The 10,000-nt window shown below is 48.8% G+C and overlaps 1 protein-coding gene across 6 annotated transcripts in view; it reads left to right on the top strand.

Moving 5' to 3' along the window:
* ehbp1 (EH domain binding protein 1) overlaps positions 1 to 10,000 on the top strand; it is a 119,752-nt gene that overhangs the window by 101,085 nt on the left and 8,667 nt on the right. The window lies entirely within an intron of this gene.

Raw genomic sequence — 10,000 nt, 5'->3', positions numbered from 1 at the left:
TTCTCTCTCTCTCTGTCTCTCTCTCTCTCTCTTTCTCTCTCTCTCTCTCTCTCTCTCTCTCTCTCTCTCTCTCTCTCTCTGTCCCTCCAGCGCTTCAGAGAATAATGCAGCTCGTAGCATCTATGTTTTTTGGTGTAAACAAAGCTTAAATTAATTAATCAGGGCAATTAAAATAGTTTAAACGTGTGTGTGTGTGTGTGTGTGTGTGTGTGTGTGTTTTTGCAGCAGTTAAAGCGTGCAAAGTTCAGACATTTTAAGATGTTTCGGAGCAGAATCCAGCTCGATGGACCCTCTGCTTCATGCTAGCAAAGTAAAAGCAGCCCTCCCTCCATCTCTCTCCCTCCCTCTCCCTCTCTCTCCCTCCCTCCCTCTCCCGGCCGGCCGGCAGCACTCGAGCAGAGCCGTCGGGAGAAAACGAACCCAGGGCCGAACAAATACATGAAGGTTTGGTTTTTAACTAAATCCCACAGATAATGGCCACTGTGTCAAAGACTAAAGATAGCGGGAGGAGGGGGGGTCGACGGACGGAGGGGTGGAGGAGGTGTGGGAGGAGGTGTGGGGGGGATTACTCTTTTTGCATCAGTCGCTTTCAGCTGGGTGGCCCTGCTTGTCAAGGGAAAAAGGAGAGAGAGAGGGAGAGGGAGAGAGAGAGAAAAGCATTTAACGCGGCACATTGAGAAGAAGAAGAGGGCTCTTAATGCCTTCAAAGCAAGGGGAGAAATCAGCCATTAATTTATTCTGGCCCTCACACACACACACACACACACACACACACACACACACACACACACCATGTGCACTCCTGTTTGTTTCCTCCAATTGTAGATAAATTCAGTAACATCTGTTCCACGTCGGGCTTGGACGTCCACCAGGTTGACAAAATGTTACCACTGATCCCTCTCTCTCTCTGAGAGAGTGTGTGTGTGTGAGTGATGTGTGTGTGTGTGTGATGTGTGTGTGGATTGAATTATAGCCCCGACGTGAGGAGAACATTTTCCACCCTCAGATTCAGGAGGAGGGCCAGATGACTGTGCTATTCATTGGCTGATAAGAACTGATGGGGAGGTTAATAAGCTACACACCCAGGTCACCACGGGCTCTCAGTGAGGCTGCAGAGGAGAATGGAGGAGGATGAGAGGTGTGTGTGTGTGTGTGTGTGTGTGTGGCAGGTGGAAAGCATCTCTTTACTATCTGTACTTTGACATACCTTTTTTTTAAAGGTCCCTTTAAAGTTCTCTCTATCGCGCTAAATTAACTAAACCCACTTTTGTGCCGGGGTGAGCGTGTTCTCGCGTCCTTTTTTAAAAGCATCTGGAATCTATAATTCATAATTAATGGGTCAAACCGAACCCGCTCGCTCCTCCAGGAATCCAGAAGTCGGCGTTTTGATTTATTCGTCCCGTGTGTGAACTCATATGCGGCAGCGTGATCTTTTACTGAACTTAGCGAAGAAGTTTCCCCGTGAAGGAGGAAGTTTATTTTGAAAGGGAACTGGGGGAAGTGAACTGGAGGGACACGTTTAGCTTTAAGTACCTGCTACCTGACACACACTCATTAACTAACTTAATTATGAAGTAAAGAAGTGTTTCATTCTTATTTAAAGCTCTGCGTCTATTTAATAGTTTATCCTACACTGTAAATAATAGAGGTGGGGACCAATTCATCGTTGTTTTTTTTCCAAGTCAAGTCCTCAATTTTTAGTTTCCAGTCCTCAACAGGTCATGAAGCATTGTGTAAAGGACATTTCTTTGTATTTGCACCCCCATGAAGCTTTATCTGCAGCATGAAGTCACTTCTTACTGAAATGTGTATAAAAGAACACATTTCTACTCAAAAAACGATGATAACAAAAGTGGTTTTAGTCATTTATTTACATGTATCTTCCATTTTATTCATATATTCCACTGCTTTTGTGAATCTAGGACCTTTGGTGAAGCATTTTCCATCACTAAAAACTTTACACCACCTTAGTAAAGTTATGTTTTTACAAAATCAAGATTCAATTTTTCAGCTTTGAGTCATATTTTGTCTTTACACTTTTGCCTGATGACACTAGTGCCTCGTTATCTAGAACCACATGAGTCTGTGTCTCAAAAAAATAGAGAAAATGACGTCTCTTTTAGACGTGAGAGTGTGTGTCTTAATATTCTCTTTAAATATCAAGTCATCGTGGAGGGGCGGAGTCGACAGGGCTGAGGCCACGCCCCTTCCCTGCGTTCCCTCAGGCCGTCGCTCTCCAGACAGACTGTGACATTCGCGTCTGCTTTTGTTTGCCGACGCTTAAAATAAGCGCGAGCTTCCCACGTTCCTGAAGGAGCTGCAGACCGCCGGCGGGAAACGTCGAACCGGTCCGACGGCTTTTCTGGTCGACGCTTGAAGTTCTCAAGGTAAGAAGAAGTTGAGCTGGTGAGCGACGGGGAAGCTTTTACTGGTTGCACCCCCAGAAATAAAACACCAACGCATGTTAAAATATAATAATTAAACGTATAAGAAACAAAAGGATGCATAAACACACACACACACACACACGCACAGCTCAGGCTACCCTACTTTTTTTTCCCACAATGCCCCTGTGTAACCTGAAGCCGGAGGCGGCGCTCCCCCGCTGAGCAGAAAACAAAACACTCAAACAGAAGACGGACTAATCTTTTCTCTCTCCGACTGTTTGGGAAGACAAAACCTTTCCTTTTTTTTCCGGCTTCCATCATTTATTATGAACTGAACTTTACTCATTGATTTGTCGTGCGGCGCTGACGTCTCGCCCCCGTGTGGCCTTTAGCTTAGCGTAGCTTAGCGTTAAACGTGTGCGTGCCCAGCGCGCTGTCGGGCGCATCAGCAAAACACCAGGACGTAACCTCCAGAAAGCCGAGGAGGGAATGAAACCAACTGAAAACTCATATTTCATATTCATGAACTCCTTCATTACCTTCAGAAAAGACCAGTAGAGGAAGAAGTTGAAATATGTATTAAAAGGATTTTGTCTCACAAACGCCTAAAAAAACAACCCAAAAAGGCCTTTTCAGATGTGTGTGTGTAACTACATCTGTGTGACTGTGAGAATCTGCTGCTTTTCTTTGTTTTATATCATTAAATTGAAGTATATTCAATATTTTTTAGGGTTTGGTAAACATTTATTTGGATACAAGCGACATTGTATTTAATTTTTTTAAGCTTTTTATCTGCACAACCTCACAAACAGCGAGTGTAAACTACTTTACACATAAATAAATGATCCAGATCTCTCACACACACACACACACACACACACACAGAGGCATGTAGCATATTAGCTACCTAGCATTGGTGCTTCCAGGTGAAGCAGCTTTCTCCATATCAAAAGGCGAGCGTTCCCTCGGTGGCTGATCCCCGACTCGCTGCCGGGTGTAGCGCTGCTCAGGAGTTCAGAGGCGTTCAACCGGGTTTGGAGATGTTTTCCCAGAGAGCGAACCGCCCCGAAAGGTCCGAGCAGAAGGTTCTGGTTCTGGTTCTGGGGGAGACGAGGCGGCAGCAGGAGATCATGAAAGACTCCTGTGGAAGAAAAAAAGGAGCCGCTGAAGATCACGCTGTTAATAGGATGATGCCCTTTTTTTACGCCTTTTGTCATGAGATTATGAACGGGGTAGTGGGGCTGAGGGGGGGCTCTTCCTCTCGCTCGTCTTCCTCGCCTGCAGCCCGGAGGCCTCCTGGAGTGGAGGCCGGGCTTTGTTCCTCTGCTTGTATGCTGTTAAAAAAAAAAAGGCTCGCTAATGAAATACCTTTTAGGGGGTATCGGCAGGTGAGCTCCCCAATCAGGCGTCTCAGCAAACACACACACACACACTCTCACACACACACACACTCGCTCTCTCTCAGGCAGTGCGTCGCTCTCATGTTCTCCGGCTCCTCTTCTCGGCCCCCCTCTCGCTTTATTAATTACCTGAAGTGCTCTGGCCCTCGCGGGGGGGAAGAGAAGAAGAAGAAAAAAGAGAAAAAGCTCTGGGTTCTGCGGCTCTCCTCCTCCTCCTCCTCCTCCTCTTCATCCAGCGATCCTAAAGTGTGGGGGGATGATAATGGCGGTAATGAACACACGGGTGACAATAATGAGAACAGTAATTGAGAAATGGTGTGTGGCAGGTTCCCTCTTCCTCCTCCTCCTCCTCCTCCTCCTCCTTCCACTTGCTGGTTGTTCCTCGAGTGAGGACGGGTTGAGCGTCGTCTGATTTGGAGTCGGGTTCAGTGTTTCTTCAGCGGCGCTGAAGCGAGAGGAGGAGTTCTCTCTTGTTAAAGACGTCGTAGGTGAAACTTCGGAGGTTTGCAGCGTTTGGGATTCTGGTTTCCTGTCTCTGAGCGACAGGAAACGCTGATCCACCGCCAACTTCCTGTTTCCTGCCTGCGTCGTGCGTTCACTTTACGTCTTGTCGCTCCTCTTCTCTCCTTCTTGTCTCTCCTCCTCTTCTCTTCTTCTTCTCTCCTTCTTGTCCTCTTCTTGTCTCTCCTCCTCTTCTTCTTGTTTCCTTCTCTTCTGTTCTTCCTGTCTCTCCTTCTCTTCTCTCCTTGCTGGCTCTCTGTTCTCCTCCTGGCCTCCTCTCCTCCACTTCGCTCCTCCTCGTCTCTCCTTCTCTCTTCTCATCCTCTCCTCCTCTCACCTCCTCCTCCTGGACTCCTCCTCCTCCTCTCCTCCTCCTAGCTTCCTCTCCTCCTCCTGGCCTCTTCTCCTTCTCCTCTCTTCTTCCTCTCCTCCTCCTGCTCCTCCTTCTGGCCTCGTCCTCCTGGACTCCTCCTCCTCTCTTCTTCCTTTCCTCCTCCTTCTCCTGGACGCCTCTTCCTCTCCTCCTGGACTCCTCTTCCTCTCCTCCTCCTCCTGGCCTCTCCTCCTCTTCCTCTACTCCTCCTCCTGGCCTCTCCTCCTCTTCCTCTCCTCCTCTCCTCCTGGCGGTGACAGACGGCTCTGTGGCTTTAACAGACAGAGCTGCCTCCTCCAGCCCATAGTCTGCCACTCTCTGATAATGTTTATTGATTTGTGGCAAAAACACAATTTGATGGAGTGAGGCGAGAGGGAGGAGGTGGAGGAGGAGGTGTAGGAGGGAGGGAGGGAGGGAGGGAGGGAGAGATAGACGAGGAGGGAGAGGAGAGGATTGTATTTGTGTGATTGTCACAGCTTGGCTGCTTCTGCCAGACGGACAGAAAAATACTCCAGAAACCACTTTTGTGTTGTTCCAACGTGGCCGATAGTTTCATGTTGCGGTCGTTCAGATGAAACGCTGAACACTCGACAACGAGCCGCCTCCTCACGCGGAGAGGAGTCGAGCTGGAGGTGAGACAGGACGTTTAATATCAACACAAACGTTTCTAGGACGTTGAGCTGCAGCGACCTGGAGGATCCTTTAACACGGACAAGAAGGACTTGTCCTGCTCAAACACACTGTGCAAGCAACACAAAGTGTGTATCCGTGTGTGTGTGTGTGTGTGTGTGTGTGTGAGAGAGGACTCCCAGTATGAACGTTTCATCTCCAGAGTGAGTCTATTATGGGAACTCTGTTTGAACGAGCCCCGCCTCTTCTTAACCTCGGAGGTGGAGGAATGAGAGGTCGGCCTACTGTTAGCTCTGAGGTCAAACCTGTTTGCCCAAGGCTGTGTGTGTGTGTGTGTGTGTGTGTGTGTAGAGGAAACGTATCAGCAGGACAAACCTGTCGTTCTGTCTGACCGTGTTGAAGCCGTGTTGCGTGTCTCTCGCTCATTGAGAGGCTTCATCTCCCTCGTGATAAAACAGACGCGTCGCCCAAAACGACGAAATCGTCACCGAAGAAGTTTTTAGAGACGCGTTGAACTCCAGGAGATGAACGATGAGTTCATTCCTGCGGCGCTCAGAGAGACGTGTTGAGGTCCAGTTTAAATAGGAGACTTTTGCTTTTATTAACCGGCAAAAGGCTTTGAAAGCGACGCGGCCGAGGACGCTGACGCCCGTCTGGAGTTCCCAGCATCCTCCTGGCCGAGGTCACGTGACGCCGAGGATCCGTCTGGAAGGAACGAAGCTCTCGACGTAGAGAGATAATATAAATGTTCATGTTCCTGCACTTTGAACAGTGAGAACATGAAGCTTTGTGTGTTATTCAAATTTGAGGAACACGCGTCCTGATTTTATTCATTATGTCGACTTTTCACAACCGTATTAACGTGGTTCAGGTTTCAGAGACGTGGCGCTATGAATCACAGCTGTTCATTGTTTACTATCGCTCATAGCTGTTGATCCTTTTTATTTTATTTGAATAACCTTCATCACCTGAACAGGTGCGCACATCTTGACGTCTGGCCCGTTGGTATCCTGATGCGATGATTAATTAAACCGACATTTTACACATACACATTATTATGCAGCCCACTTATGATTATGGAAAAAGACCCAGTTAACCCCCTCTCTCACACACACACACACTCTCACACACTCTCCTACCTCCTGGTCTTTTGTCGGCTGTAAAGCAAGCAGTGGTTGACAAATGACACCGGTGGAAAAGGCAGTCATTGTGCCTCAGTGTGAGAGAAGGTTTCTCTTTCTTATTTCACTTTTCTCCTTTTTCTATTCGTGGAAGGAGGGAGGGATGGAGGGGGGAGGCAAAGAGGTGAGTGTGAATCGGTTAATGTGTTCCATTCACCAGACATTATACACAGGTTCAATAAAGCAGGAATCTGCTCTATGCGCCGAAAGAAGAAGAAGAAGAAGAAAAAAAAAAGAGCCCATTGTGCCATTGAAGAGCGGCTAAAAAGGCCTCGAACGAGCCGGAAAGAGGAGGAGAAGAAGAAATACCCCTCAGCAGCTCTCCAGTAGAGAGGCCGACACAAGAGCAGAGAGGAATCACACGTGAAATGTAGAGGAGGAGGAGGAGGAGGAGGAAGGGTTTTATGTTGCCGAGTAGCAAATTGTAGCAACTGTTGCTTTCAAGAAGCGTAACATTGATACATTGATTATTTAATCCACATGAAGCGAGTTTTCCTGCCATGAAACGAGCCGTCTGCGTGCTTTATGCTCTCCTAACGAGACTCCTCACGTTAATTAAATCAAGCCCTCCTCCCTCCCTCCATCCTCCTCTCTCCCTCCCCCCTCCTCCTCTCTCCCTCCTCCCTCCCTCCTCCTCTCTGATTAAGGCCGGCCCCCCTCGTCGGTCATGCATATTCTCATCGCCCCCTTTAACGAGCTCTCGCCCCTAATCACGGGAAACAATGTCCGTCCTGTTGCTTCTTTCTTGTTCCTGAAGGATATTCCACGTTTCCTTTTCGCCGATCGGCCCTAAAATAAACAGCGATTCAGAGGGAAACGTCCTCCTTCCCCCTCCCCCCTCCCTCCCCCCTTTCCTTTCTACATGTCCGATAGACAAATTGGATTAGCGGCTATTGGATTAAATGGCAGAATGGCGGATAAGAAATGAGCCGTGCTGTGATCTCGGCTCTGTGATGTTTCTCTGTCATCTGAACTCCTCGGAGGCGAAGAAGAGGAGGATTTCCCGTCCGGTGATCCTGTTTCGTGACGTTTCAGGACACCTGAAGTTCTCACTCGCCGCGTAACCGAAAGGTCAAAGTGTTGACCTCTGTGTGGACGAGCGCTTCCTCACGTGGAGCAAATAGTCAGTTTATCCATATTCTATAATCACTTCATCGTTAAAGTGATTATTTATTCTATTTAAAAGCAAACGTGTCGATCATTTGCTCCTCCAAGCGTCCTAAATGTTTCCTTCCTTTAACACATTTGGGTTTCGGAGCAACGTGAAGACGCCATCTTGCTTTTAGAGGCATTTCTTCTCCATTTTCCTGTTAATTTGACAGCGAATTTATGAATTTTGACTGCAGACAATAATACAACAGACCATAAAAACCTCTCTGCAGATTCCAAAAACAAATGAACCGTCTCCTCGGGCCTGAGTAAAGCCCATTTAAACGAGTATTTACTCTCTGAAACTACTCGTTGGGCGCTGTCATTGTGTGAGCGCTAGCATTGTAGCTCGAGACGCTTAATTAAAAACCAGCGGCGGCGGCCGTTTGACCACCTCGGGGCGGGTTTCATTATTCCTATCTCCCCTGAATGCAACAGTGGCCCAGATATCCATCTTAATCTTATTTGGCTGTAGAGGCCCACGCTGTCCTTCCACCCTCCTCCGCCGCTCCTTCTCCTCCGCTTCTCTTTCTTTTTCTTTCTCGGCCGCGTTTTCCAACCCGCGCTGACCCTCGCCGACCTTCAGGACGCCGCTCTCTCTCGCTCCACGCCGCCGCCATCGTGGCGTCCGTCTCGTGGCGGAGATCAGAGATAGAGCGGGCGCGGTCTGGATATGTGTGTATCTTTTGTGTGTATCTTGTCCAGTTGATTGTATCGGGTGTGTTTCCCCACCATCGATAGCTGCGGCGACACACAAGCGCGTTGATATTAACGGCGATAAAGTTTCCCCCGCGGGAGAAGGGAAACCCGGCGGTATCTCCGCCGCGCCAACGCTAATCCTTTGATGTTTCGATCAAACGGCGCACGCCGGCGCCAGAACGTCCTGCTCCGGTTGGGTAGATGTCGGGATGTTGTTGTTGTGTTTTGTGCCGTTTGAGTGCCGAGAAATGGTGCGCGAGACCCAGAATGCAACCCTGCCAAGCCGCGCCAGATGCTTTGATCCAAGATGGCCGCCCTCCTCCCCCATGAGAGCCAGCACGGATCCACAGCTCCTCTTGAAGCCAAAGGGCCGGATTCACACACACGGTGTCGCCGCCGCCGCCTGCCAGCGACATTCACACCATTTGTGTTTCGCACAAAACGTCCCCACACACACACACACACACGCTCACGCTTGTTGTTGTCGCATCGAAAAAAGGGGAGATCGTTCCAGTTGGGACGCGAACCCTCGACCCCGCGGTGCAGCGGCTCCTGCAGCTGAAAAACACAAAGTAAATGATTTTATTGTGTTATTATTGTATTGCAGCAACAGACTCCGGTTGATGGTTGCAGCAATGATTGCTCAGCGAAGACAGAAAGCAACTGATGATAATTAATAACTAATCGTTCAGCTTCACAGCTTGACGTTGTCGTTATTAAATACATAAATGTTTACTTAAATACTTGTTACGGTACCACAGGGTGTTTTCATTGTTTAATACATTTCACTCCTTTATCTCATGACAAGCGTCTTTATAGTTGAGCTTGTGACTGGATGTCAGCGCTGTCTCTTTAAGAGTCAGGTGGGGTCTGGAGGTCAGAGGTCGACCCCGAGAGGGCGAGCGAAGGGAGGAAGGAAAGGAGGGAGGATGCCGAGCAGCTGTCCCCCTCCCTCCTCCTCTCTCTTCTCGTCTTTGAATCCTCTCACCTGCTCGCCCTCCTTCCCTCCTCCAGTCGCCTCCTTTTCTTCTCATCCTACCTTTCCTCTGACCTCTCCTCCTTTCCTCTCCTCCCTCCTTTTCATAACACGCGTCCGTTTGCTCGGCGGCCGGCTGGCGGCGGGGGGATATAGCTTCTCTTAATCCGCCCTCGTCTCCCCGCCCGCCTCGCCACAATGTCACAGGAGCTTAATATTTGCCGTTATTATTTGCTTGTTTTATTTGACTGCGAGGCGGCACAATGACCTGTCAGCGCCGCCTTATCCCCCTCCGAGTGGCGTCCGTCTCAAAGTTGACTACAGTAATCCACGAGCGCCCGATTCCGCTAAATCCTGAAGCTTTCTTTCATTCGCTCGTTCTTTTTCTCCTCCCTCTCTCTCTCTCTCCCTCTCTCCTAAATGAAATTACATACATCTGCTGGCTCAGAGCATCACAAATGTCCACACACTCACTCACACACACACACACGGACGCCTTTTGTCGCCAATTGTGTGTGTGTGTGTGTGTGTGTGTGTGTGTGTGTGTGTGTGTGTGTGTGTGTGTGTGTGTGTGTGTGTGTGTGTGTGTGTGTGTGTGTGTGTGTTTCCTCCTCAGCAGCAGATTGAGATCATGTTGTGGTGTCTGTAACGCAACCTTTTTGTTTTTATGTGTAGTTCTTTAAAATCCGTCAAAGTTACATTTT

This window comes from Clinocottus analis, unplaced genomic scaffold (genome assembly GCF_023055335.1).
Source record: "Clinocottus analis isolate CAN_PGR_092001 unplaced genomic scaffold, fCliAna1.0.p SCAF_8, whole genome shotgun sequence".
Lineage (NCBI taxonomy): Eukaryota > Metazoa > Chordata > Actinopteri > Perciformes > Cottidae > Clinocottus > Clinocottus analis.
This window is presented reverse-complemented; position numbering and strand designations above follow the sequence as displayed.